This window comes from Amblyomma americanum, chromosome 1, assembly GCF_052857255.1.
Source record: "Amblyomma americanum isolate KBUSLIRL-KWMA chromosome 1, ASM5285725v1, whole genome shotgun sequence".
Classification (NCBI taxonomy): domain Eukaryota; kingdom Metazoa; phylum Arthropoda; class Arachnida; order Ixodida; family Ixodidae; genus Amblyomma; species Amblyomma americanum.
Window position 1 is genome coordinate 212,423,817 of NC_135497.1, and position 23,555 is coordinate 212,447,371.

A 23,555-nucleotide genomic window follows, 5' to 3' on the forward strand; every position below is an offset into this window, starting at 1 on the left:
TTATGTAGAATGTTGTCCCACTCGTTTGGGTGACCTCTTCTGTGCAATTGGTCATTAAATCGGCTATGGTGCAGCTGCGTCTCGTGCATACGCTGATGTTATGATCCTTTCCAAACCAAGGAAGAAATTGGTTGGGTTTTAACATAGTTAAGGGGGGAGACTACCCTTAAACACCAACTTTTTTGTTTCTTGAGATATCTGAATGAAATATTCAGGGTAGGCGAAGAGCACGACCATTTGAAGAACTACCAAGTTTCATGGAGCTGTGGGCACTGGTTCCGAAGTTACAGGAGTACAGCAGCCGACGTGTAATTCGGACTCTAATAATTCGGACTTGTAGGATATTTCGGACCTCGTTGAGGCACCGTCAGTCTCCCCATAGAAGCGCATACATATTCACAACGGATATTTCGGATCTAAAAAGTCCGAAAGTTCGATTTTTCGGACTAATTTCAGTCGCCTGCGGGCCAAAGTTGGCCATCTTTTCGGCGGCGCAAAAGGCGCTATCTTGGATGTGGTGGATTTATGCTGCAGTTGGCTTTGCTTGACACACTTTCGGTACCTCATTGTTGCCAGTAGAGGTCCCTGCGATCTCTGACACTTGGAGGTGGCAGCCGGATTGTCATCGCCGCCAACTTGCTTTTGTCGCCGACGTTGTCGCGGGCAGTTATCGCTTGTCCCATACGTTGAGAATTCGTTGTTGGGAAGGAAATTGTGAAGGAGCTATCTCACATGTCGGTAGGAAAGGATAAAAAGAGGGACTGAGAGAAGAAAGGAAAAAAAAGATCTGCCGTAATGGAGGGCTCCGGAATAATTTCGACTACTTGGGGAACTTTAACGTGCACTGACATCACACAGGACACGGGCGCCTTTGCGTTTCGCCTCCATCGAAACGCGCCCACCGCGGTCGGGTTCCAACCCGGGTTCTCCGGAGCAGTAGCCGAGCGCCCTAACCACAGAGCCACCGTGGCGGGTCTCATACGTTCGCCGTTTCGTCACTTGGGTTTCTCTGACCGTGTTGACCGAGTGGCGCTCAGTCCTCACAAAGTTACATCTGTTCGCCGTTTTGTGATTGCGTCCGGCGGTTCCGCCGCTTTGAAAGAAAAGTGCCTTATCTTCGCGTGTGTTGAACAAGCGGTGTGGTGCACACTCAGATTGTGGACAGCATGGACCCGCTGTGTCCGTCAAACAAGCGTGGCAAGTATTCCAACTAAATGCGGTGACCTTGCTGTCTAGCGTGTGCAGAGAAAGCACAACCATGGCGCAAATACAGGCGCAAATCGTCGCCAACAAGAGAAATTTTCCGCAAGGTAACATCAGTGACATTTTAAAGCAGATTTTTCTCAATAAAGTGATTTTTTTGTACTTCACGGATTTTTCGGACTGTTCGATTATTTGGACCATTTTTGAGGTTCCTTCGAGTCCGAAAAATCGGTCGGCGACTGTATATCAAAGTGGTTCACATAGGTCGCTTATTCCAGGCCTGGAGAATTTGAAAATGGGTTTGGCTCTGTGAAATTCGTTATGGTCATTCCTGGATAGGTGCCCCAGGGCAAGACAGAGCCCTTTTTCTAAATTTCCTTGCTGGAAAAGTCAAGCCCAGCACTGAATTTAGTGTCAATAAACTAGATCTTCATTAGGCATATTTAAATTGCTTATGACAAATTCCAGAAGCAATAACTTGAAAAAGCGGGCTTGTCTTGTTCTCAAAAATGTATTCAGGTACGGAGTAAAAAAAGCCTTATGGAAATCCGATAAGCGGTTCCCGAGCAGCAGCCAGAATGAGCAGCCCCGCCAGGCAAAAAATACATCCTGAGAAAACAGCCCTCAAAGGTTGCGAGAACACAAGCTTTCTTGTTTCTTGTGATATCTGAATGAAATTTTCAGGGTAGACTAAAAACACAAACATTTGAAGAAATACCAAGGTTCATGAAGCTGTGCACACTGGTTCTCAAGTTACAGGAGCATATCAAAATGGTTCACATAGGTCTATTTCTCCAGGCCTGGAGAATTTGAAAACAGTGCTGTCACTGTGAAATTCATTGGGGTTATTCCTAGTTAGGTACCGGAGGTCAAAACGAGGCCCTTTTGATGAATTTCCTTGCTGAAAAATTTTAGCATAGCACTGAATTTAGTGTCATTAATTAGACCTCATTAAGCCAATATTAATTGCTTATGACAGATTCCATACGCAATAATCTGAATAAACGAGCTTGACCTGCCCTCTGAAATTTATTTAGGTACGGAATAAAAAAAAAGACCCCATGGAAATCCGGTAAGTGGCTCCCGAGATGCAGCCAGAATCTCGATCTTCTCGGACGTCAGGAAATGTTTCCAAGTGAACGGCGTGCGATGCATTCTCATGCCTCGGGGTAGATGCGAGACAGGAGCTGGAGGTCGCAGTCGCCGAGTTTGATGCGTTCGGTACGCAAGGCATGCCCGTCGAAGCAACGCATTCTTGCACCGATGAAGATGCTGGTACGTCGCTGGAAGCGGCAACGCAATTGCTGTCTAGTAGCGATGTAGAAGAAGTTACGCGGCTGGAAGCATCGACAGTCCTTGTTGGCGGCACGCTTTTCCGAAAGAACACAGTTCATACCACGCTTCCGGGCACTGAACGCGTGTAGCGTCTTTAGCTTTGTTGGACGCATCTTGAGTGACTGCGCAATAGTCAACAGTCTGCAGGAAACTGTTCGGACGGCACGGCGAGAGATCGTAAAGACGGTGGCAGCGGCGATCACAATGAGAAAAGTAGAGAGCCAAGGCTGGTGGGGCGACGCGCTGGCCTCCGCTGGAGGGGACCGCCGCGTCAGCGTGCGCAGCAGCCAATAGCAGGCGCGTGATCCCCCGCGTTCTCAAGGAGCGCGCCCTTCGCCCAATCGCAGTCTCGCATTTCAAAGGCGGGAAACTCGAAAGGCGCTTTTAGGCCCCCAATCACAAACGAGTAGCGCTTCCACCACGCCGCCGCTGCCGTTGTCGAAGGCAGGCAAAAGAGAGCAAGAATTCACAAACAGAACAAGACCAAGATGGCGGCTCTTGGTTCACTGGCTGAGCAACAGCGTACGCACACAGTTGGGGTATTTTCTGCACTCTCTCGCAGCTCAGCGGCGAGGCGTTAAGCGCTGGAGGATGCCGAACAGTGTTGGTCATGTGCCAGTGTAGTGAAGTCGGTCCCGCTTTGGCCAGTGTGCGGACACGGCTTCTTAGATATTTAATTTGAAGTACTTTCACGACAAATTAGTCGTTCATATTTGCAGAAAAGGTAGTTAATGGCACATACTACCGCAATGTGCACTTTTCCAAAAATCGGCTTTTTCACTATTTTTCGATTTTCAAGGGCCGCATCCCCCCCTTAAGCGCTGGAGGATGCCGAACAGTGTTGGTCAGGCACCAGTGTAGTGAAGACAGTCCCACTTTGGCCAGTGTGTGGTCACTGTGCCACATGCGCTAAACTTGGGCTTTCAAAAATTAGGATGCGGCATTCGCTAATGTGAGCGACTAGTTCTTCTAAGCTAATGCTTTGGTCAGCATCAAGGGCAACAATGAGTCACTCAAGAGTGTTTCACACAAGGGCTTTAGCTTTGTCTTGACATGACTGAAATGTAGCAGACCATATTTGAGATTTGATTCTGTGCTCACTGCCGGGGCCTTCTCCCAACTTTACTTGTTTGGGTGCTTCTACCATGCTGAGATCAGCAAGAGGCACTGTGCCCTTGGAGAGAGCAGGAGGATTGGGTTGGGTGAGGCATTGTTTCTTAATTTTGGTGCTTGGCAGACAACAAAAATAAACTGACTTTCTCATCTAAAATTTTTACAGCGCTGAACTGGGGATGTCAGTGCCACATATATTTGGTGTAGCACTAAAGAACTTCTTCATGGCATTACAGCTTACCATCTAGCAGTGGCAGTACGCATGTTGATTTAATGCTCGCTGCTTGTTTAGTGACGTTAGGCCTGACATATGGTCGTTATGCTAACAATTGCCAAAATGTTCATTTTCATCTGCTTGGTTCTAAAATTCACTCGCATCTGCTGCTAATGCGTAAGGCTTGCTGCATTAGTGCTGCCACTCCTTCAGGTCGATGCACAAGTTGTTTTTCGCTGTCATTGTTTGGAGGTAGACTTTTTTTTTTTTTTAGTATTAAAGCACTATTACAATGGGTAAACCCCGAACAACATTTCTTTTGTCCTGTGGTTTATAAACTTCGCCTCACTGCTATGGAGAGGTTATGTCTCGCACTCATTATGTTTCGGCCACGTGGCTTAGTACAGTCATTCCTGGATGTAAATCTGAGTTGAAGGGGGCTGGAGGTTGGTTAGAATTTAGTGCGGGCCTTTTTAAGTGTAGCGGAGCTAGATTTTGGTGTTTTATGGCCAGATAAACAAGGAAGGCATGCAGCATTAGCTGTAGCTTTCTCATGCCGCTTGCGAGCTAGACTGTCCCTCTTTTTGTGCAGAACCCAGCCAGCACAGAGGTGCCAGGCCGAAGTATGAACTGTCTTCTCGTCTGACTGCTCAATTTCCGGAGCAATTCTCCACCTCGCCTGAAGTGCAAGTCGGTGGCCGCGGCCCGGTGCCAGGTGGCTCCGCGGAGGGACCGCAGATTCCTAGGCAGCCACGCACGCTGCTGCCTGCCTATATTTAACTCGGGAAGCCGGGCGACGGCAAGTCTGCCAAGGGTGAGTCTTTCCTTTGTGTGCACGCTAGCCGTGGAATGTGAATGCACCAGAGGGGGTGCAAGTGCAGTGTGTCATGTAAAAGGCAAGTGGTGACTGTAGGTGGTGTGATGTTACTGTGAACTACTGTTCACAGTGAACTCCAGTGAAACATGAATAAGGGCCACTCAACTCCTCTGAATATATGAATGTGCACTGAGCTGATGCACAAATGTAGATACACCGTGCATATATCATTGAGGACGCAAGCAAGCGTAACGTAGAACAAGCAACAAATTTTTTGTTTCTTGTCATTAGCTTTGCCTTGCAACTGTTTCTAGCATAGGAGCTGAAATAAAATGTGCACACAGCAGCAAGGTTGACATGCAGCTGCAATCAGAATATGATTTGCAACGCAATGCTGACGTCAAAATGGCGAAAGCGACCAAAGCTGACTGGTTTCATAAGGTAATAATGTATGCTATGCCTGTGCTGCCTAACCTTGCCTACCACTGTTGCTGGCTGATATCGGCGTCTCGGCCTTTTAGCGAGTGGGCCGGGTTGCATGTATGGCACTGCGCTTTACACTAAACTGCTCCTAAAGTCTTTCGTAGCCACTGAGTAGGATAAATTTTCATATGCAGGAAATTACTAGACAAGTACCTCGCAGCAAAGGGGCATAATTTTGTCTCATTGTGTGGATGCTTTGCATAGCTGCTGTGATTGAGGGGTCGAATTGCAGCTAGGGCAGCTAAATTTCAGTTTAGGTGAAAGGAAAAACGTTCCTGGGCTGGGTGATGTCGGCACTCATTAGAAGAATTCCAACTGGTAGAAACTAGTCCCGAGGCCTCCACTGAGTGTCCCTCGTAGCTGACATGTGCCTTTGGGGTGCTACAAATTAAAAATTGGAGAAGCTGTGTTCCGAAAAGTCGGAAGCCAAAAGCATATAATTACTTATGCAGCTTCTTAGACGGTCATTGGATATAGTCTAGCATGTGCCGTATATACCCACCTAATGAACCCACTCTCATAATGAACCCGCCCTCCAGTTTCATCCGCCAGAATCTACTTTTTTTTTTCAGCCTCTAGCTTTTTGTAGCGGGGTCCTCTTTTTGCGCCCTCGGCATTGCAAACCTTGGCAGCGTGCCAAGATGCTGCCCCCCTTCCCCATGTCGCATGCCCTCATTCTGCCCACTTGTATGTTTGCACATGTACGCTTGCTCAGTAAGTGTATTATATGGGCACAATTTGTCGAAAGTTTCAACCTGGTAGCCGTGAAATCATGTTTTCTGGGAACGCATTAACCAGGAAAAATATAACGTCTTGCTATGGAGCATTTTTAATGTCCGCGATTTTGAGCGTATTAACCGGGAAATCGTATGAACTGGGAACATATCAACGATTCAGTGTGTTCATTGGCATTGGCATTGATAGTGTTCTAGATGTGGATGCTTTTGAGGAAAGGAAGGGTGAATAACTGGCTCTCTGGATAGCCCTGGCTCCCTGGCGCCCTGGACGGAGTCTGCGTTTACATCACGTTTCACGTTGCTCCGTCCTGTGACGTCATAACAGTGCACAGAGTTTGAATTGGAGGGCGTGAACAACTTTTTGAACTTCAAATCCAAATTTCTTTGAAATAAATGCATCTTTCGCTCCCGGACGAGTGGCAAGAAAGCCATGATATGCCGAACTATCATATTTTCCTAACCAAAAGAAAAAAAGAATGAGTGTTCTCCTCACTGTCCCTTTAAGGGAGGAAGAGGGTCTTAGAAAAAAATTTTATTAATGAAGTCAAAATTATGAAATCTTTAGGGAACACGTATTTTTGTGTGGTGATTCCAAATATGGAATTTAATTTCATGTGCAACAATTTCTTGAGCACTTATGCAATATGTTATGTAACTTTTTGAGAAGAGCTTTCAATAAATCCTGCTGTAGGGAACTTGCTAGAATGCATGTCACTGGTTTCTCTTGACATTGATCTATGCAATAAACCTAAGATTATCATCCTGTCTGTCATAAAAGTTGAGTTATAGAATTTTGAAGTTGTTGCTTCAGAAACAGGAAGACAAATATTTGTTCCGATTTGTGAAGTATGAAGTTCAATACCCTGTAACTCAACTTCTGTGATAGGCAGGATAATAATTTTACCCTTGATGCATAGCTTGTTGTCAAGACCAGCGGACGGGATGCATTCTAGCAAGTTCCCTGCAGCAAAATATTGTTAAAGCTCTCCGCAAAAAGTTACATGACATATTGCATCAAGTGCACAAGGCCTTGTTGTACATTAAATTTAATTCCATATTTGGAATCAGCACACAAAAATACATCTTCCCTGAAGACTTCATAATTGTGACTTCATTAATAAATATTTTTTTTCTAAGACCAGCTTCTCCCCTTAATAGAATATATTTGCTCTGAGTTGTCAAGAACCGGTTATTCCATATGCTTATGGCAACTCTGTATGAATGGTTGCACTTTTGGAGCTCACTGGCAGCACAAGATATTGGTGGTTGGGTCCAAAAATTCGCCTGCTTTTTGTTCTGCAGCTTTGCCATCGATGCAACTTTTTAATGGCTTCTTGCAGCTTTTGCTATATTAGTGAAACAAGATGTTTTTGAAAGCATTGGATGAAGGCTGTGTTGGCAGAGGTACAAGGCCTGTAGGGACATTTTTTACTGGAACAGCCCACTCACCCGGCTCATAGGAACTCTCCCAGTTAGGAAGTCGTGAAATGATACAGCAGAACTACGCTGTTTTTCATGAGGCCACGAGGAAAATTATACCAGCCAGGCAAAGTAGCCAAACAATGTGTGTGGATAAGATTGTGAGTGTTGTATGCGACTTTTTTTTTATTATTCCTTGTAAGCGCAATATGCTTCTGGAATTTACAAGCCTTTGCAGCTGCTAAGCTTTAAGGGGAGACACTGGTCTTAAAACGAAAATTTTTATTATTGGAGATATTGTAATGAAATTAGGTATCCGTATGTATTTCTTCCTCCTATTTTCATAAATGTAATTAGTTTCAACTTATCTCAATTAGTTTTCTACTTATGGAAAATTAACTGAAGCCTAATTAGGTAATTTCTTACGGGTCATTAAGACACTTTCCCTCAACATTTTTTGGTTCCGATTAAAATGTAGCCGTAGCCAAAGAGGTTCCTTGTGGAGCTATGCTATTTATGTTGTTATTAAGATACATCATCATATAAAAATGTTCAGTTATGTCGATGCATCACAATTCTGGAATATAATTAGCTGGTATTATTGTTCACAAAATTTGATATGTTCAACTTAGCCACATAAATATAGCATAGCTCCACAGTTGAATTCTTTCTGAATTCAATGATGTAAAGCTCATTAAAATTGCACCGCAAAAACATAATGAAAAGTTCCGTAACTCTAGTGACATTGGCAAAAAAATGAAGCTGAGAATATCGCAATTAAAGTTTTGACGCTGACTACAGAAAATTCTGGGAGGAATCTTCCACAACGGATTTTATTTAGGTGTTCCCTATCTGTTTCCCTACAAAGCAAAACAAAAAGTGTCTTATTCCATCCAAGGAAACATTAATAAAAAAATGTCGAAGGTGTAAGCGTGATGAAGTTGTAAAAAAAATGATTTCTTATGAAGTTATCGGTACATTTTTTTTTTTTAGGGGCAATGGAGTGCAGGCCTAGGGTGTTGAGCTCTAAAGACAATATTATGAATCCTGAAAACTGTTTTTTGAGAGACCTAGCAGTCCAGAGCCAAGGAGATCTGAGCCACCCTGGCAAGCAGATGGGTGGTCCTGAAAAGGACCGTTGGGTGCGACGCTCGACACGTCTCCTACTCTGTCTCTGAGAAGAACCCCCTGGACGTTAGGTAGCATGCTGCCCTGTGCTGCTGTAGAACGTCTTCATAGCAGTCCAGGACTGTAATCTTCAGTTGCTCCCGTTTTGTGCCGCCCTGTCAGTCTCTCTTTCGTATTAGCGCTCTTTAGCTGAGCTCCATTTGCCTTGCGCAAATGCAGGGCGCCTTTTCCTAGGCTTCGGCGAACAAGGCAGCCACCAGCAGCATAGCCCAGACTTGCAGTGATGGATTCATTAGTTGCCCTCCTTCCTTGGTTGTAGAGGGCAACAGCCTCAGCAGCAGCCGGCTTCACACTTTCCAAATAAGCATTTCCATTCTTTGAAGCTTGCGTCCAAACGAGAGAGTGTAGGCTCTCACTCACCTCTGAGTCTTTCCTTCGCTGCATCGTGCCAACAGGTTCTCATCGCTGAGCTTTGCAAACACTGGCTCCAGAGCAGCCCCAACACGAGCCGGGAGGGCACTCTTTTGTGCAGGTGGAAGTTCACCATTGGCCAAGGCTCTGTTGAGCTTGCACCAAGAGTCAGCACCCTCAGGGCCCTTGGAGTGGTTCGGGACATCATTTGTAGAGGTCATGTGCAGGAGTGTAGCTTCCACTGCCTTCTTCACGCCTGGAACGTCTTGACTGTTGCTCCTCAGGGCATGGCCGTAGTAGTTGGTGATCTTCTTGATCTTTTCCTGCGGCAGCTTGCCTCTTCTGCCCAGAGATTCACCTTGAGCCTTCTTTCTATGAACCAGGTTCTGCAGAGCAGTCCGCATTCGCTTATGAACGTGGTTGATGCAATCCTTCTTGTCAGTCTTTATGAGTCTTTATGAGTCCGTACACTTTTGCTTCTGACAACGCATAAAAAGTCCGGCTGTCTCCAACAGAGAGGACGGTCGTGTAGCGCAGACCATACTTGGCCAGAGATCTTTAAAACATGGTCAGCGCATTCTCCACTTCCATGCGACCAGAGTTACAATCGATGTTTCGCTGGTACTCGTGGTGGCGAGCCAGTCACTATAGCCTTCATCTTGTGGCTATGGTCCCAAGGCACATCTGAGACAAAAGTTCGAGTAAACAATGTGGTCTTTTGCCAGTGTACAGCTCAACAGTGCAGGCCACACTGATGTGAGAGCTACGACCTCGGGTCATCCACAAACCATCAAATATAACGTCAGTGTTCCCAATTCTACTCAAGAAGTCTCTATAGAGGTCCTTGATGACTGCCACACTGGCAGCTTCACTTGCGGTCGCTGTGCTCTCGCAGGCTTTCACAAAGTTTTCAGGTGTCCCTGAAAGGCCTTGTGGTGCAGACCTCGGTGGGACAGGTTCATACAGGCGCAAAAGTCTGCAAGTGCAGTCAAGCCTTTGCCTATCGTCTGTATTCCCTTCATGGCCCTCATGTTGACCTCGAAGGGAGTTATGTTGTCAGTTCCACTTACTTGTTGGGAAGAAAATTGCTTCCTCTCCAAGTGCAGCTACCGCAGATGAGCTGGAGCTTTACAGCTAAGCCATACTCCTTGTCTGTTGCCTTGCTCAAAGTCAGACTTCCTGCGCCGCAGGTTCCGCACTTCGGTTGCGCAATAAAGTTGTTTAGAACTTTCATGTCCACAATCACGAACTCGGTGCCAGTATCATCGGTCTGGCACTCCGCGCTGGCGCCAAGAAGTTCAAACTTGCGCTGGGTCGCTAAGTTTTCCGGCAGAGGGGACTTCGTGTTCGCCGACCACTCAACAAACTGCGCCTGCTCCGCCGCAGAGTAGTATGCGGCATCAACACGAACTGTACCGTAATCCGGGAATCAATTCGAGCTGGAACTCGGTCCTGCAGTGTCGTCAGCGAGCAGCGTGGTTGATGTTCCAGACAGATCCAGCGAGTCCGGCACCGGCTCTAGCGAAGGTCCCGACAGCGCACTTGTGGCCGATGCTGTACCATGCCCGTTTCTTACGGCTTCCAAAAGCTCGTTGCATGCACGGTTTAAGTCGGTTGTCTCCCGTCATCTTGATCGCATGGGAAAAATCCCAGCACAAAGCAGAAACATGGCGCATCAAGAAAAAACAAGCGCAAACGCAGACGCACATGAAGCGGCAGTGACGCTGGTAAGCGCAAAAGCGAAAAAAAAAAAAATGACGCGCCGGTTACTCCAGCCAATGGCAGGCGCGAAAAGCGCGCCATGCGCGAGCCAATCAGCGACCCGGAAACGGTCTTCGGAAAGCCAGCCAGGGCAGTCATTTTGCTTGAGCGACGCCATTTTGAGACATCGCAAATTGTGCGCAACGAAAACAGCTTCAAACCAAGCCCAAGATGGCGGCCATCGGCCGTCTGCAGCGTCCGCGGCATGCGTGGGAAGTTCAAACAAATTTCGCCTTTTTGGGGACATTTCGTGGCTGCCGTGGCATATTGAAAGCATATTTTATCGCATTTCCCGACCAAATTTACCGTTAATAATTTGAGAATAGGTGCTTGAAGGGTCAAACATTCCGAAAATGAGTTTTGCTCAAAATCGATTGTTTGACCATTTTTGACTGTTCTAAGACATGCATCTCCCCTTAAGTCTAATAAAATTAGAATATAATCTGACTCACTAGTAGATCACGATCACATTTATTTCGTAGTGAAAAGTTTGTGCAACAGCTATGGCCCATTTGTCAGTACTGTATCTGCAAGCTTTGTTGACAGATTTTTGGTGTTCATTTTTCGTTTTGAACAGCGGTGTGGCCACGGGGACACTCCGGCGCCCCTGGCTATCGTGAACTCCAGAGCAAGGTTGCCGAACTGGAGACAAAGCTGAGAGGTGGGTATCTAGCATAGGATGGGGAAGCGGAAACTTCTTGTTTGCTAGAACGCTGGTGACAAGGCGACCTGGTGTCATTTTTATACAGTGTTGTAACACCTTAGAATAGAGCAGTGGAATGCCTGTGGCCATTTCAAAAGTCTCTCGTGACCACCGTAAGAAAGGCTAGTTTTAGAGGTTGTTTGACCACTGTGTGTTACGGCGCTGGCACATTTACAGAGAGGCAGGATGGCAGCCAGCAAACTTCTATTCCGAGCACCCCCATGAGAGCGCACTCTCTGGACCGCAGCAACCACGAGATGGACTGCCTGAGAAACGACAGTGTTCAACCACGGGGTCAGGTGGGTGGTCCTTTCCTAATAATCGAAAAAAAAAAATGTTATAATATATATTATATGTTATGTAAAGTGCATGGTCTGTTGCTTGAGTTGAAATATGTGTTCGGCTAATGGTTGACTCTTGATCTCGGTGGCCCTGACTAACGTCCCTTTATGAAGAAGGTAGTGACATTCTCCGTTTCCTGCTGGCTTCCTTCTAATACCTCCATGCCCATCATTGCGTGAGAGCGTCGCTGAAAGGGTCAAAACTTGTTGGTGCACTTGCAAAATTCCAAAGCTTTGCCATTGTTTTGCCATTTATTGGCCGGGCAGGAGTTTCCTGCTTGAACTGTCTGCACCCGGTGGTGGTTCCTGCCCGACCTGCCTTAGCTTGATTGTGGTCTCTTCGCCACCAGAAAATCGCCTCTTCTGATAGAATGTTTTCAGTGCTTTCCCTTCGACATAACTGCAGCGTGAAAAAAAATACAAACGCAATGGAAGGAAAACACTGACGACACGGACAATCGCTGCACTCACAACTGGTTTTATTTTGCCAATACATGCAAAATATAAAGGTTCCGCTGTGCATGCACTCACATAATACAGAAGAAAAGGAGACGTGCCAACGACAACATAGCTCTTCTTAGCTCGTGCCTCAGTTCCAATACCATCGGCGTTGATGCCATCTGGGGTGCACGCCATGGCAATATGCCAGGATGCTGCGCCAGTAACAGCATGGTGTGTTTATATTTTGACGAGAGCGCCAGCGGCAATGGCTCACTTGGCAAGCTTGGCAACGTGCCAGGACACTGCTGTGGCCGGCTGCCGACAGGGTATGTGTTGTAAGAAAGCCGGCGAGACTGTGAGGAAGAGACATGGGGCATGAGGTAGCACGTGTCAGAGTACATGCACTCGAACACCGGAGGAGAACCTGGTAGTTTAGGCCAGAATATCACAATAAGTTTTTACTTTCACCCCACAGCTAATGCTAAAACATTCGCGGTACACACATGTAACTGTCCTCTGAGTTTTTTTTTTATGTAGAATGTTGTCCCACTCGTTTGGGTGACCTCTTCTGTGCAATTGGTCATTAAATCGGCTATGGTGCAGCTGCGTCTCGTGCATACGCTGATGTTATGATCCTTTCCAAACCAAGGAAGAAATTGGTTGGGTTTTAACATAGTTAAGGGGGGAGACTACCCTTAAACACCAACTTTTTTGTTTCTTGAGATATCTGAATGAAATATTCAGGGTAGGCGAAGAGCACGACCATTTGAAGAACTACCAAGTTTCATGGAGCTGTGGGCACTGGTTCCGAAGTTACAGGAGTACAGCAGCCGACGTGTAATTCGGACTCTAATAATTCGGACTTGTAGGATATTTCGGACCTCGTTGAGGCACCGTCAGTCTCCCCATAGAAGCGCATACATATTCACAACGGATATTTCGGATCTAAAAAGTCCGAAAGTTCGATTTTTCGGACTAATTTCAGTCGCCTGCGGGCCAAAGTTGGCCATCTTTTCGGCGGCGCAAAAGGCGCTGTCTTGGATGTGGTGGATTTATGCTGCAGTTGGCTTTGCTTGACACACTTTCGGTACCTCATTGTTGCCAGTAGAGGTCCCTGCGATCTCTGACACTTGGAGGTGGCAGCCGGATTGTCATCGCCGCCAACTTGCTTTTGTCGCCGACGTTGTCGCGGGCAGTTATCGCTTGTCCCATACGTTGAGAATTCGTTGTTGGGAAGGAAATTGTGAAGGAGCTATCTCACATGTCGGTAGGAAAGGATAAAAAGAGGGACTGAGAGAAGAAAGGAAAAAAAAGATCTGCCGTAATGGAGGGCTCCGGAATAATTTCGACTACCTGGGGAACTTTAACGTGCACTGACATCACACAGGACACGGGCGCCTTTGCGTTTCGCCTCCATCGAAACGCGCCCACCGCGGTCGGGTTCCAACCCGGGTTCTCCGGAGCAGTAGCCGAGCGCCCTAACCACAGAGCCACCGTGGCGGGTCTCATACGTTCGCCGTTTCGTCACTTGGGTTTCTCTGACCGTGTTGACCGAGTGGCGCTCAGTCCTCACAAAGTTACATCTGTTCGCCGTTTTGTGATTGCGTCCGGCGGTTCCGCCGCTTTGAAAGAAAAGTGCCTTATCTTCGCGTGTGTTGAACAAGCGGTGTGGTGCACACTCAGATTGTGGACAGCATGGACCCGCTGTGTCCGTCAAACAAGCGTGGCAAGTATTCCAACTAAATGCGGTGACCTTGCTGTCTAGCGTGTGCAGAGAAAGCACAACCATGGCGCAAATACAGGCGCAAATCGTCGCCAACAAGAGAAATTTTCCGCAAGGTAACATCAGTGACATTTTAAAGCAGATTTTTCTCAATAAAGTGATTTTTTTGTACTTCACGGATTTTTCGGACTGTTCGATTATTTGGACCATTTTTGAGGTTCCTTCGAGTCCGAAAAATCGGTCGGCGACTGTATATCAAAGTGGTTCACATAGGTCGCTTATTCCAGGCCTGGAGAATTTGAAAATGGGTTTGGCTCTGTGAAATTCGTTATGGTCATTCCTGGATAGGTGCCCCAGGGCAAGACAGAGCCCTTTTTCTAAATTTCCTTGCTGGAAAAGTCAAGCCCAGCACTGAATTTAGTGTCAATAAACTAGATCTTCATTAGGCATATTTAAATTGCTTATGACAAATTCCAGAAGCAATAACTTGAAAAAGCGGGCTTGTCTTGTTCTCAAAAATGTATTCAGGTACGGAGTAAAAAAAGCCTTATGGAAATCCGATAAGCGGTTCCCGAGCAGCAGCCAGAATGAGCAGCCCCGCCAGGCAAAAAATACATCCTGAGAAAACAGCCCTCAAAGGTTGCGAGAACACAAGCTTTCTTGTTTCTTGTGATATCTGAATGAAATTTTCAGGGTAGACTAAAAACACAAACATTTGAAGAAATACCAAGGTTCATGAAGCTGTGCACACTGGTTCTCAAGTTACAGGAGCATATCAAAATGGTTCACATAGGTCTATTTCTCCAGGCCTGGAGAATTTGAAAACAGTGCTGTCACTGTGAAATTCATTGGGGTTATTCCTAGTTAGGTACCGGAGGTCAAAACGAGGCCCTTTTGATGAATTTCCTTGCTGAAAAATTTTAGCATAGCACTGAATTTAGTGTCATTAATTAGACCTCATTAAGCCAATATTAATTGCTTATGACAGATTCCATACGCAATAATCTGAATAAACGAGCTTGACCTGCCCTCTGAAATTTATTTAGGTACGGAATAAAAAAAAAGACCCCATGGAAATCCGGTAAGTGGCTCCCGAGATGCAGCCAGAATCTCGATCTTCTCGGACGTCAGGAAATGTTTCCAAGTGAACGGCGTGCGATGCATTCTCATGCCTCGGGGTAGATGCGAGACAGGAGCTGGAGGTCGCAGTCGCCGAGTTTGATGCGTTCGGTACGCAAGGCATGCCCGAAGCAACGCATTCTTGCACCGATGAAGATGCTGGTACGTCGCTGGAAGCGGCAACGCAATTGCTGTCTAGTAGCGATGTAGAAGAAGTTACGCGGCTGGAAGCATCGACAGTCCTTGTTGGCGGCACGCTTTTCCGAAAGAACACAGTTCATACCACGCTTCCGGGCACTGAACGCGTGTAGCGTCTTTAGCTTTGTTGGACGCATCTTGAGTGACTGCGCAATAGTCAACAGTCTGCAGGAAACTGTTCGGACGGCACGGCGAGAGATCGTAAAGACGGTGGCAGCGGCGATCACAATGAGAAAAGTAGAGAGCCAAGGCTGGTGGGGCGACGCGCTGGCCTCCGCTGGAGGGGACCGCCGCGTCAGCGTGCGCAGCAGCCAATAGCAGGCGCGTGATCCCCCGCGTTCTCAAGGAGCGCGCCCTTCGCCCAATCGCAGTCTCGCATTTCAAAGGCGGGAAACTCGAAAGGCGCTTTTAGGCCCCCAATCACAAACGAGTAGCGCTTCCACCACGCCGCCGCTGCCGTTGTCGAAGGCAGGCAAAAGAGAGCAAGAATTCACAAACAGAACAAGACCAAGATGGCGGCTCTTGGTTCACTGGCTGAGCAACAGCGTACGCACACAGTTGGGGTATTTTCTGCACTCTCTCGCAGCTCAGCGGCGAGGCGTTAAGCGCTGGAGGATGCCGAACAGTGTTGGTCATGTGCCAGTGTAGTGAAGTCGGTCCCGCTTTGGCCAGTGTGCGGACACGGCTTCTTAGATATTTAATTTGAAGTACTTTCACGACAAATTAGTCGTTCATATTTGCAGAAAAGGTAGTTAATGGCACATACTACCGCAATGTGCACTTTTCCAAAAATCGGCTTTTTCACGATTTTTCGATTTTCAAGGGCCGCATCCCCCCCTTAAGCGCTGGAGGATGCCGAACAGTGTTGGTCAGGCACCAGTGTAGTGAAGACAGTCCCACTTTGGCCAGTGTGTGGTCACTGTGCCACATGCGCTAAACTTGGGCTTTCAAAAATTAGGATGCGGCATTCGCTAATGTGAGCGACTAGTTCTTCTAAGCTAATGCTTTGGTCAGCATCAAGGGCAACAATGAGTCACTCAAGAGTGTTTCACACAAGGGCTTTAGCTTTGTCTTGACATGACTGAAATGTAGCAGACCATATTTGAGATTTGATTCTGTGCTCACTGCCGGGGCCTTCTCCCAACTTTACTTGTTTGGGTGCTTCTACCATGCTGAGATCAGCAAGAGGCACTGTGCCCTTGGAGAGAGCAGGAGGATTGGGTTGGGTGAGGCATTGTTTCTTAATTTTGGTGCTTGGCAGACAACAAAAATAAACTGACTTTCTCATCTAAAATTTTTACAGCGCTGAACTGGGGATGTCAGTGCCACATATATTTGGTGTAGCACTAAAGAACTTCTTCATGGCATTACAGCTTACCATCTAGCAGTGGCAGTACGCATGTTGATTTAATGCTCGCTGCTTGTTTAGTGACGTTAGGCCTGACATATGGTCGTTATGCTAACAATTGCCAAAATGTTCATTTTCATCTGCTTGGTTCTAAAATTCACTCGCATCTGCTGCTAATGCGTAAGGCTTGCTGCATTAGTGCTGCCACTCCTTCAGGTCGATGCACAAGTTGTTTTTCGCTGTCATTGTTTGGAGGTAGACTTTTTTTTTTTTTTAGTATTAAAGCACTATTACAATGGGTAAACCCCGAACAACATTTCTTTTGTCCTGTGGTTTATAAACTTCGCCTCACTGCTATGGAGAGGTTATGTCTCGCACTCATTATGTTTCGGCCACGTGGCTTAGTACAGTCATTCCTGGATGTAAATCTGAGTTGAAGGGGGCTGGAGGTTAGTTAGAATTTAGTGCGGGCCTTTTTAAGTGTAGCGGAGCTAGATTTTGGTGTTTTATGGCCAGATAAACAAGGAAGGCATGCAGCATTAGCTGTAGCTTTCTCATGCCGCTTGCGAGCTAGACTGTCCCTCTTTTTGTGCAGAACCCAGCCAGCACAGAGGTGCCAGGCCGAAGTATGGGCTGTCTTCTCGTCTGACTGCTCAATTTCCGGAGCAATTCTCCACCTCGCCTGAAGTGCAAGTCGGTGGCCGCGGCCCGGTGCCAGGTGGCTCCGCGGAGGGACCGCAGATTCCTAGGCAGCCACGCACGCTGCTGCCTGCCTATATTTAACTCGGGAAGCCGGGCGACGGCAAGTCTGCCAAGGGTGAGTCTTTCCTTTGTGTGCACGCTAGCCGTGGAATGTGAATGCACCAGAGGGGGTGCAAGTGCAGTGTGTCATGTAAAAGGCAAGTGGTGACTGTAGGTGGTGTGATGTTACTGTGAACTACTGTTCACAGTGAACTCCAGTGAAACATGAATAAGGGCCACTCAACTCCTCTGAATATATGAATGTGCACTGAGCTGATGCACAAATGTAGATACACCGTGCATATATCATTGAGGACGCAAGCAAGCGTAACGTAGAACAAGCAACAAATTTTTTGTTTCTTGTCATTAGCTTTGCCTTGCAACTGTTTCTAGCATAGGAGCTGAAATAAAATGTGCACACAGCAGCAAGGTTGACATGCAGCTGCAATCAGAATATGATTTGCAACGCAATGCTGACGTCAAAATGGCGAAAGCGACCAAAGCTGACTGGTTTCATAAGGTAATAATGTATGCTATGCCTGTGCTGCCTAACCTTGCCTACCACTGTTGCTGGCTGATATCGGCGTCTCGGCCTTTTAGCGAGTGGGCCGGGTTGCATGTATGGCACTGCGCTTTACACTAAACTGCTCCTAAAGTCTTTCGTAGCCACTGAGTAGGATAAATTTTCATATGCAGGAAATTACTAGACAAGTACCTCGCAGCAAAGGGGCATAATTTTGTCTCATTGTGTGGATGCTTTGCATAGCTGCTGTGATTGAGGGGTCGAATTGCAGCTAGGGCAGCTAAATTTCAGTTTAGGTGAAAGGAAAAACGTTCCTGGGCTGGGTGATGTCGGCACTCATTAGAAGAATTCCAACTGGTAGAAACTAGTCCCGAGGCCTCCACTGAGTGTCCCTCGTAGCTGACATGTGCCTTTGGGGTGCTACAAATTAAAAATTGGAGAAGCTGTGTTCCGAAAAGTCGGAAGCCAAAAGCATATAATTACTTATGCAGCTTCTTAGACGGTCATTGGATATAGTCTAGCATGTGCCGTATATACCCACCTAATGAACCCACTCTCATAATGAACCCGCCCTCCAGTTTCATCCGCCAGAATCTACTTTTTTTTTTCAGCCTCTAGCTTTTTGTAGCGGGGTCCTCTTTTTGCGCCCTCGGCATTGCAAACCTTGGCAGCGTGCCAAGATGCTGCCCCCCTTCCCCATGTCGCATGCCCTCATTCTGCCCACTTGTATGTTTGCACATGTACGCTTGCTCAGTAAGTGTATTATATGGGCACAATTTGTCGAAAGTTTCAACCTGGTAGCCGTGAAATCATGTTTTCTGGGAACGCATTAACCAGGAAAAATATAACGTCTTGCTATGGAACATTTTTAATGTCCGCGATTTTGAGCGTATTAACTGGGAAATCGTATGAACTGGGAACATATCAACGATTCAGTGTGTTCATTGGCATTGGCATTGATAGTGTTCTAGATGTGGATGCTTTTGAGGAAAGGAAGGGTGAATAACTGGCTCTCTGGATAGCCCTGGCTCCCTGGCGCCCTGGACGGAGTCTGCGTTTACATCACGTTTCACGTTGCTCCGTCCTGTGACGTCATAACAGTGCACAGAGTTTGAATTGGAGGGCGGGAACAACTTTTTGAACTTCAAATCCAAATTTCTTTGAAATAAATGCATCTTTCGCTCCCGGACGAGTGGCAAGAAAGCCATGATATGCCGAACTATCATATTTTCCTAACCAAAAGAAAAAAAGAATGAGTGTTCTCCTCACTGTCCCTTTAAGGGAGGAAGAGGGTCTTAGAAAAAAATTTTATTAATGAAGTCAAAATTATGAAATCTTTAGGGAACACGTATTTTTGTGTGGTGATTCCAAATATGGAATTTAATTTCATGTGCAACAATTTCTTGAGCACTTATGCAATATGTTATGTAACTTTTTGAGAAGAGCTTTCAATAAATCCTGCTGTAGGGAACTTGCTAGAATGCATGTCACTGGTTTCTCTTGACATTGATCTATGCAATAAACCTAAGATTATCATCCTGTCTGTCATAAAAGTTGAGTTATAGAATTTTGAAGTTGTTGCTTCAGAAACAGGAAGACAAATATTTGTTCCGATTTGTGAAGTATGAAGTTCAATACCCTGTAACTCAACTTCTGTGATAGGCAGGATAATAATTTTACCCTTGATGCATAGCTTGTTGTCAAGACCAGCGGACGGGATGCATTCTAGCAAGTTCCCTGCAGCAAAATATTGTTAAAGCTCTCCGCAAAAAGTTACATGACATATTGCATCAAGTGCACAAGGCCTTGTTGTACATTAAATTTAATTCCATATTTGGAATCAGCACACAAAAATACATCTTCCCTGAAGACTTCATAATTGTGACTTCATTAATAAATATTTTTTTTCTAAGACCAGCTTCTCCCCTTAATAGAATATATTTGCTCTGAGTTGTCAAGAACCGGTTATTCCATATGCTTATGGCAACTCTGTATGAATGGTTGCACTTTTGGAGCTCACTGGCAGCACAAGATATTGGTGGTTGGGTCCAAAAATTCGCCTGCTTTTTGTTCTGCAGCTTTGCCATCGATGCAACTTTTTAATGGCTTCTTGCAGCTTTTGCTATATTAGTGAAACAAGATGTTTTTGAAAGCATTGGATGAAGGCTGTGTTGGCAGAGGTACAAGGCCTGTAGGGACATTTTTTACTGGAACAGCCCACTCACCCGGCTCATAGGAACTCTCCCAGTTAGGAAGTCGTGAAATGATACAGCAGAACTACGCTGTTTTTCATGAGGCCACGAGGAAAATTATACCAGCCAGGCAAAGTAGCCAAACAATGTGTGTGGATAAGATTGTGAGTGTTGTATGCGACTTTTTTTTTATTATTCCTTGTAAGCGCAATATGCTTCTGGAATTTACAAGCCTTTGCAGCTGCTAAGCTTTAAGGGGAGACACTGGTCTTAAAACGAAAATTTTTATTATTGGAGATATTGTAATGAAATTAGGTATCCGTATGTATTTCTTCCTCCTATTTTCATAAATGTAATTAGTTTCAACTTATCTCAATTAGTTTTCTACTTATGGAAAATTAACTGAAGCCTAATTAGGTAATTTCTTACGGGTCATTAAGACACTTTCCCTCAACATTTTTTGGTTCCGATTAAAATGTAGCCGTAGCCAAAGAGGTTCCTTGCGGAGCTATGCTATTTATGTTGTTATTAAGATACATCATCATATAAAAATGTTCAGTTATGTCGATGCATCACAATTCTGGAATATAATTAGCTGGTATTATTGTTCACAAAATTTGATATGTTCAACTTAGCCACATAAATATAGCATAGCTCCACAGTTGAATTCTTTCTGAATTCAATGATGTAAAGCTCATTAAAATTGCACCGCAAAAACATAATGAAAAGTTCCGTAACTCTAGTGACATTGGCAAAAAAATGAAGCTGAGAATATCGCAATTAAAGTTTTGACGCTGACTACAGAAAATTCTGGGAGGAATCTTCCACAACGGATTTTATTTAGGTGTTCCCTATCTGTTTCCCTACAAAGCAAAACAAAAAGTGTCTTATTCCATCCAAGGAAACATTAATAAAAAAATGTCGAAGGTGTAAGCGTGATGAAGTTGTAAAAAAAATGATTTCTTATGAAGTTATCGGTGCATTTTTTTTTTTAGGGGCAATGGAGTGCAGGCCTAGGGTGTTGAGCTCTAAAGACAATATTATGAATCCTGAAAACTGTTTTTTGAGAGACCTAGCAGTCCAGAGCCAAGGAGATCTGAGACACCCTGGCAAGCAGATGGGTGGTCCTGAAAAGGACCGTTGGGTGCGACGCTCGACACGTCTCCTACTCTGTCTCTGAGAAGAACCCCCTGGACGTTAGGTAGCATGCTGCCCTGTGCTGCTGTAGAACGTCTTCATAGCAGTCCAGGACTGTAATCTTCAGTTGCTCCCGTTTTGTGCCGCCCTGTCAGTCTCTCTTTCGTATTAGCGCTCTTTAGCTGAGCTCCATTTGCCTTGCGCAAATGCAAGGCGCCTTTTCCTAGGCTTCGGCGAACAAGGCAGCCACCAGCAGCATAGCCCAGACTTGCAGTGATGGATTCATTAGTTGCCCTCCTTCCTTGGTTGTAGAGGGCAACAGCCTCAGCAGCAGCCGGCTTCACACTTTCCAAATAAGCATTTCCATTCTTTGAAGCTTGCGTCCAAACGAGAGAGTGTAGGCTCTCACTCACCTTCTGAGTCTTTCCTTCGCTGCATCGTGCCAACAGGTTCTCATCGCTGAGCTTTGCAAACACTGGCTCCAGAGCAGCCCCAACACGAGCCGGGAGGGCACTCTTTTGTGCAGGTGGAAGTTCACCATTGGCCAAGGCTCTGTTGAGCTTGCACCAAGAGTCAGCACCCTCAGGGCCCTTGGAGTGGTTCGGGACATCATTTGTAGAGGTCATGTGCAGGAGTGTAGCTTCCACTGCCTTCTTCACGCCTGGAACGTCTTGACTGTTGCTCCTCAGGGCATGGCCGTAGTAGTTGGTGATCTTCTTGATCTTTTCCTGCGTCAGCTTGCCTCTTCCGCCCAGAGATTCACCTTGAGCCTTCTTTCTATGAACCAGGTTCTGCAGAGCAGTCCGCATTCGCTTATGAACGTGGTTGATGCAATCCTTCTTGTCAGTCTTTATGAGTCCGTACACTTTTGCTTCTGACAACGCATAAAAAGTCCGGCTGTCTCCAACAGAGAGGACGGTCGTGTAGCGCAAACCATACTTGGCCAGAGATCTTTAAAACATGGTCAGCGCATTCTCCACTTCCATGCGACCAGAGTTACAATCGATGTTTCGCTGGTACTCGTGGTGGCGAGCCAGTCACTGTAGCCTTCATCTTGTGGCTATGGTCCCAAGGCACATCTGAGACAAAAGTTCGAGTAAACAATGTGGTCTTTTGCCAGTGTACAGCTCAACAGTGCAGGCCACACTGATGTGAGAGCTACGACCTCGGGTCATCCACAAACCATCAAATATAACGTCAGTGTTCCCAATTCTACTCAAGAAGTCTCTATAGAGGTCCTTGATGACTGCCACACTGGCAGCTTCACTTGCGGTCGCTGTGCTCTCGCAGGCTTTCACAAAGTTTTCAGGTGTCCCTGAAAGGCCTTGTGGTGCAGACCTCGGTGGGACAGGTTCATACAGGCGCAAAAGTCTGCAAGTGCAGTCAAGCCTTTCCCTATCGTCTGTATTCCCTTCATGGCCCTCATGTTGACCTCGAAGGGAGTTATGTTGGCAGTTCCACTTTCTTGTTGGGAAGAAAATTGCTTCCTCTCCAAGTGCAGCTACCGCAGATGAGCTGGAGCTTTACAGCTAAGCCATACTCCTTGTCTGTTGCCTTGCTCAAAGTCAGACTTCCTGCGCCGCAGGTTCCGCACTTCGGTTGCGCAATAAAGTTGTTTAGAACTTTCATGTCCACAATCACGAACTCGGTGCCAGTATCATCGGTCTGGCACTCCGCGCTGGCGCCAAGAAGTTCAAACTTGCGCTGGGTCGCTAAGTTTTCCGGCAGAGGGGACTTCGTGTTCGCCGATCACTCAACAAACTGCGCCTGCTCCGCCGCAGAGTAGTATGCGGCATCAACACGAACTGTACCGTAATCCGGGAATCAATTCGAGCTGGAACTCGGTCCTGCAGTGTCGTCAGCGAGCAGCGTGGTTGATGTTCCAGACAGATCCAGCGAGTCCGGCACCGGCTCTAGCGAAGGTCCCGACAGCGCACTTGTGGCCGATGCTGTACCATGCCCGTTTCTTACGGCTTCCAAAAGCTCGTTGCATGCACGGTTTAAGTCGGTTGTCTCCCGTCATCTTGATCGCATGGGAAAAATCCCAGCACAAAGCAGAAACATGGCGCATCAAGAAAAAACAAGCGCAAACGCAGACGCACATGAAGCGGCAGTGACGCTGGTAAGCGCAAAAGCGAAAGAAAAAAAAATGACGCGCCGGTTACTCCAGCCAATGGCAGGCGCGAAAAGCGCGCCATGCGCGAGCCAATCAGCGACCCGGAAACGGTCTTCGGAAAGCCAGCCAGGGCAGTCATTTTGCTTGAGCGACGCCATTTTGAGACATCGCAAATTGTGCGCAACGAAAACAGCTTCAAACCAAGCCCAAGATGGCGGCCATCGGCCGTCTGCAGCGTCCGCGGCATGCGTGGGAAGTTCAAACAAATTTCGCCTTTTTGGGGACATTTCGTGGCTGCCGTGGCATATTGAAAGCATATTTTATCGCATTTCCCGACCAAATTTACCGTTAA

At 46.5% G+C, this 23,555-nt stretch overlaps 1 protein-coding gene across 1 annotated transcript in view; it reads left to right on the forward strand.

Moving 5' to 3' along the window:
• The window catches only part of LOC144114586 (uncharacterized), a 96,408-nt gene that overhangs the window by 39,519 nt on the left and 33,334 nt on the right, over positions 1–23,555 (forward strand). Inside the window, exons 12-15 of the mRNA XM_077648422.1 lie at positions 4,458–4,679; positions 11,199–11,282; positions 11,502–11,623; positions 17,090–17,311. The gene's annotated coding sequence lies outside the window, so the exon portion shown is untranslated. The remainder of the gene's footprint in view (positions 1–4,457; positions 4,680–11,198; positions 11,283–11,501; positions 11,624–17,089; positions 17,312–23,555) is intronic.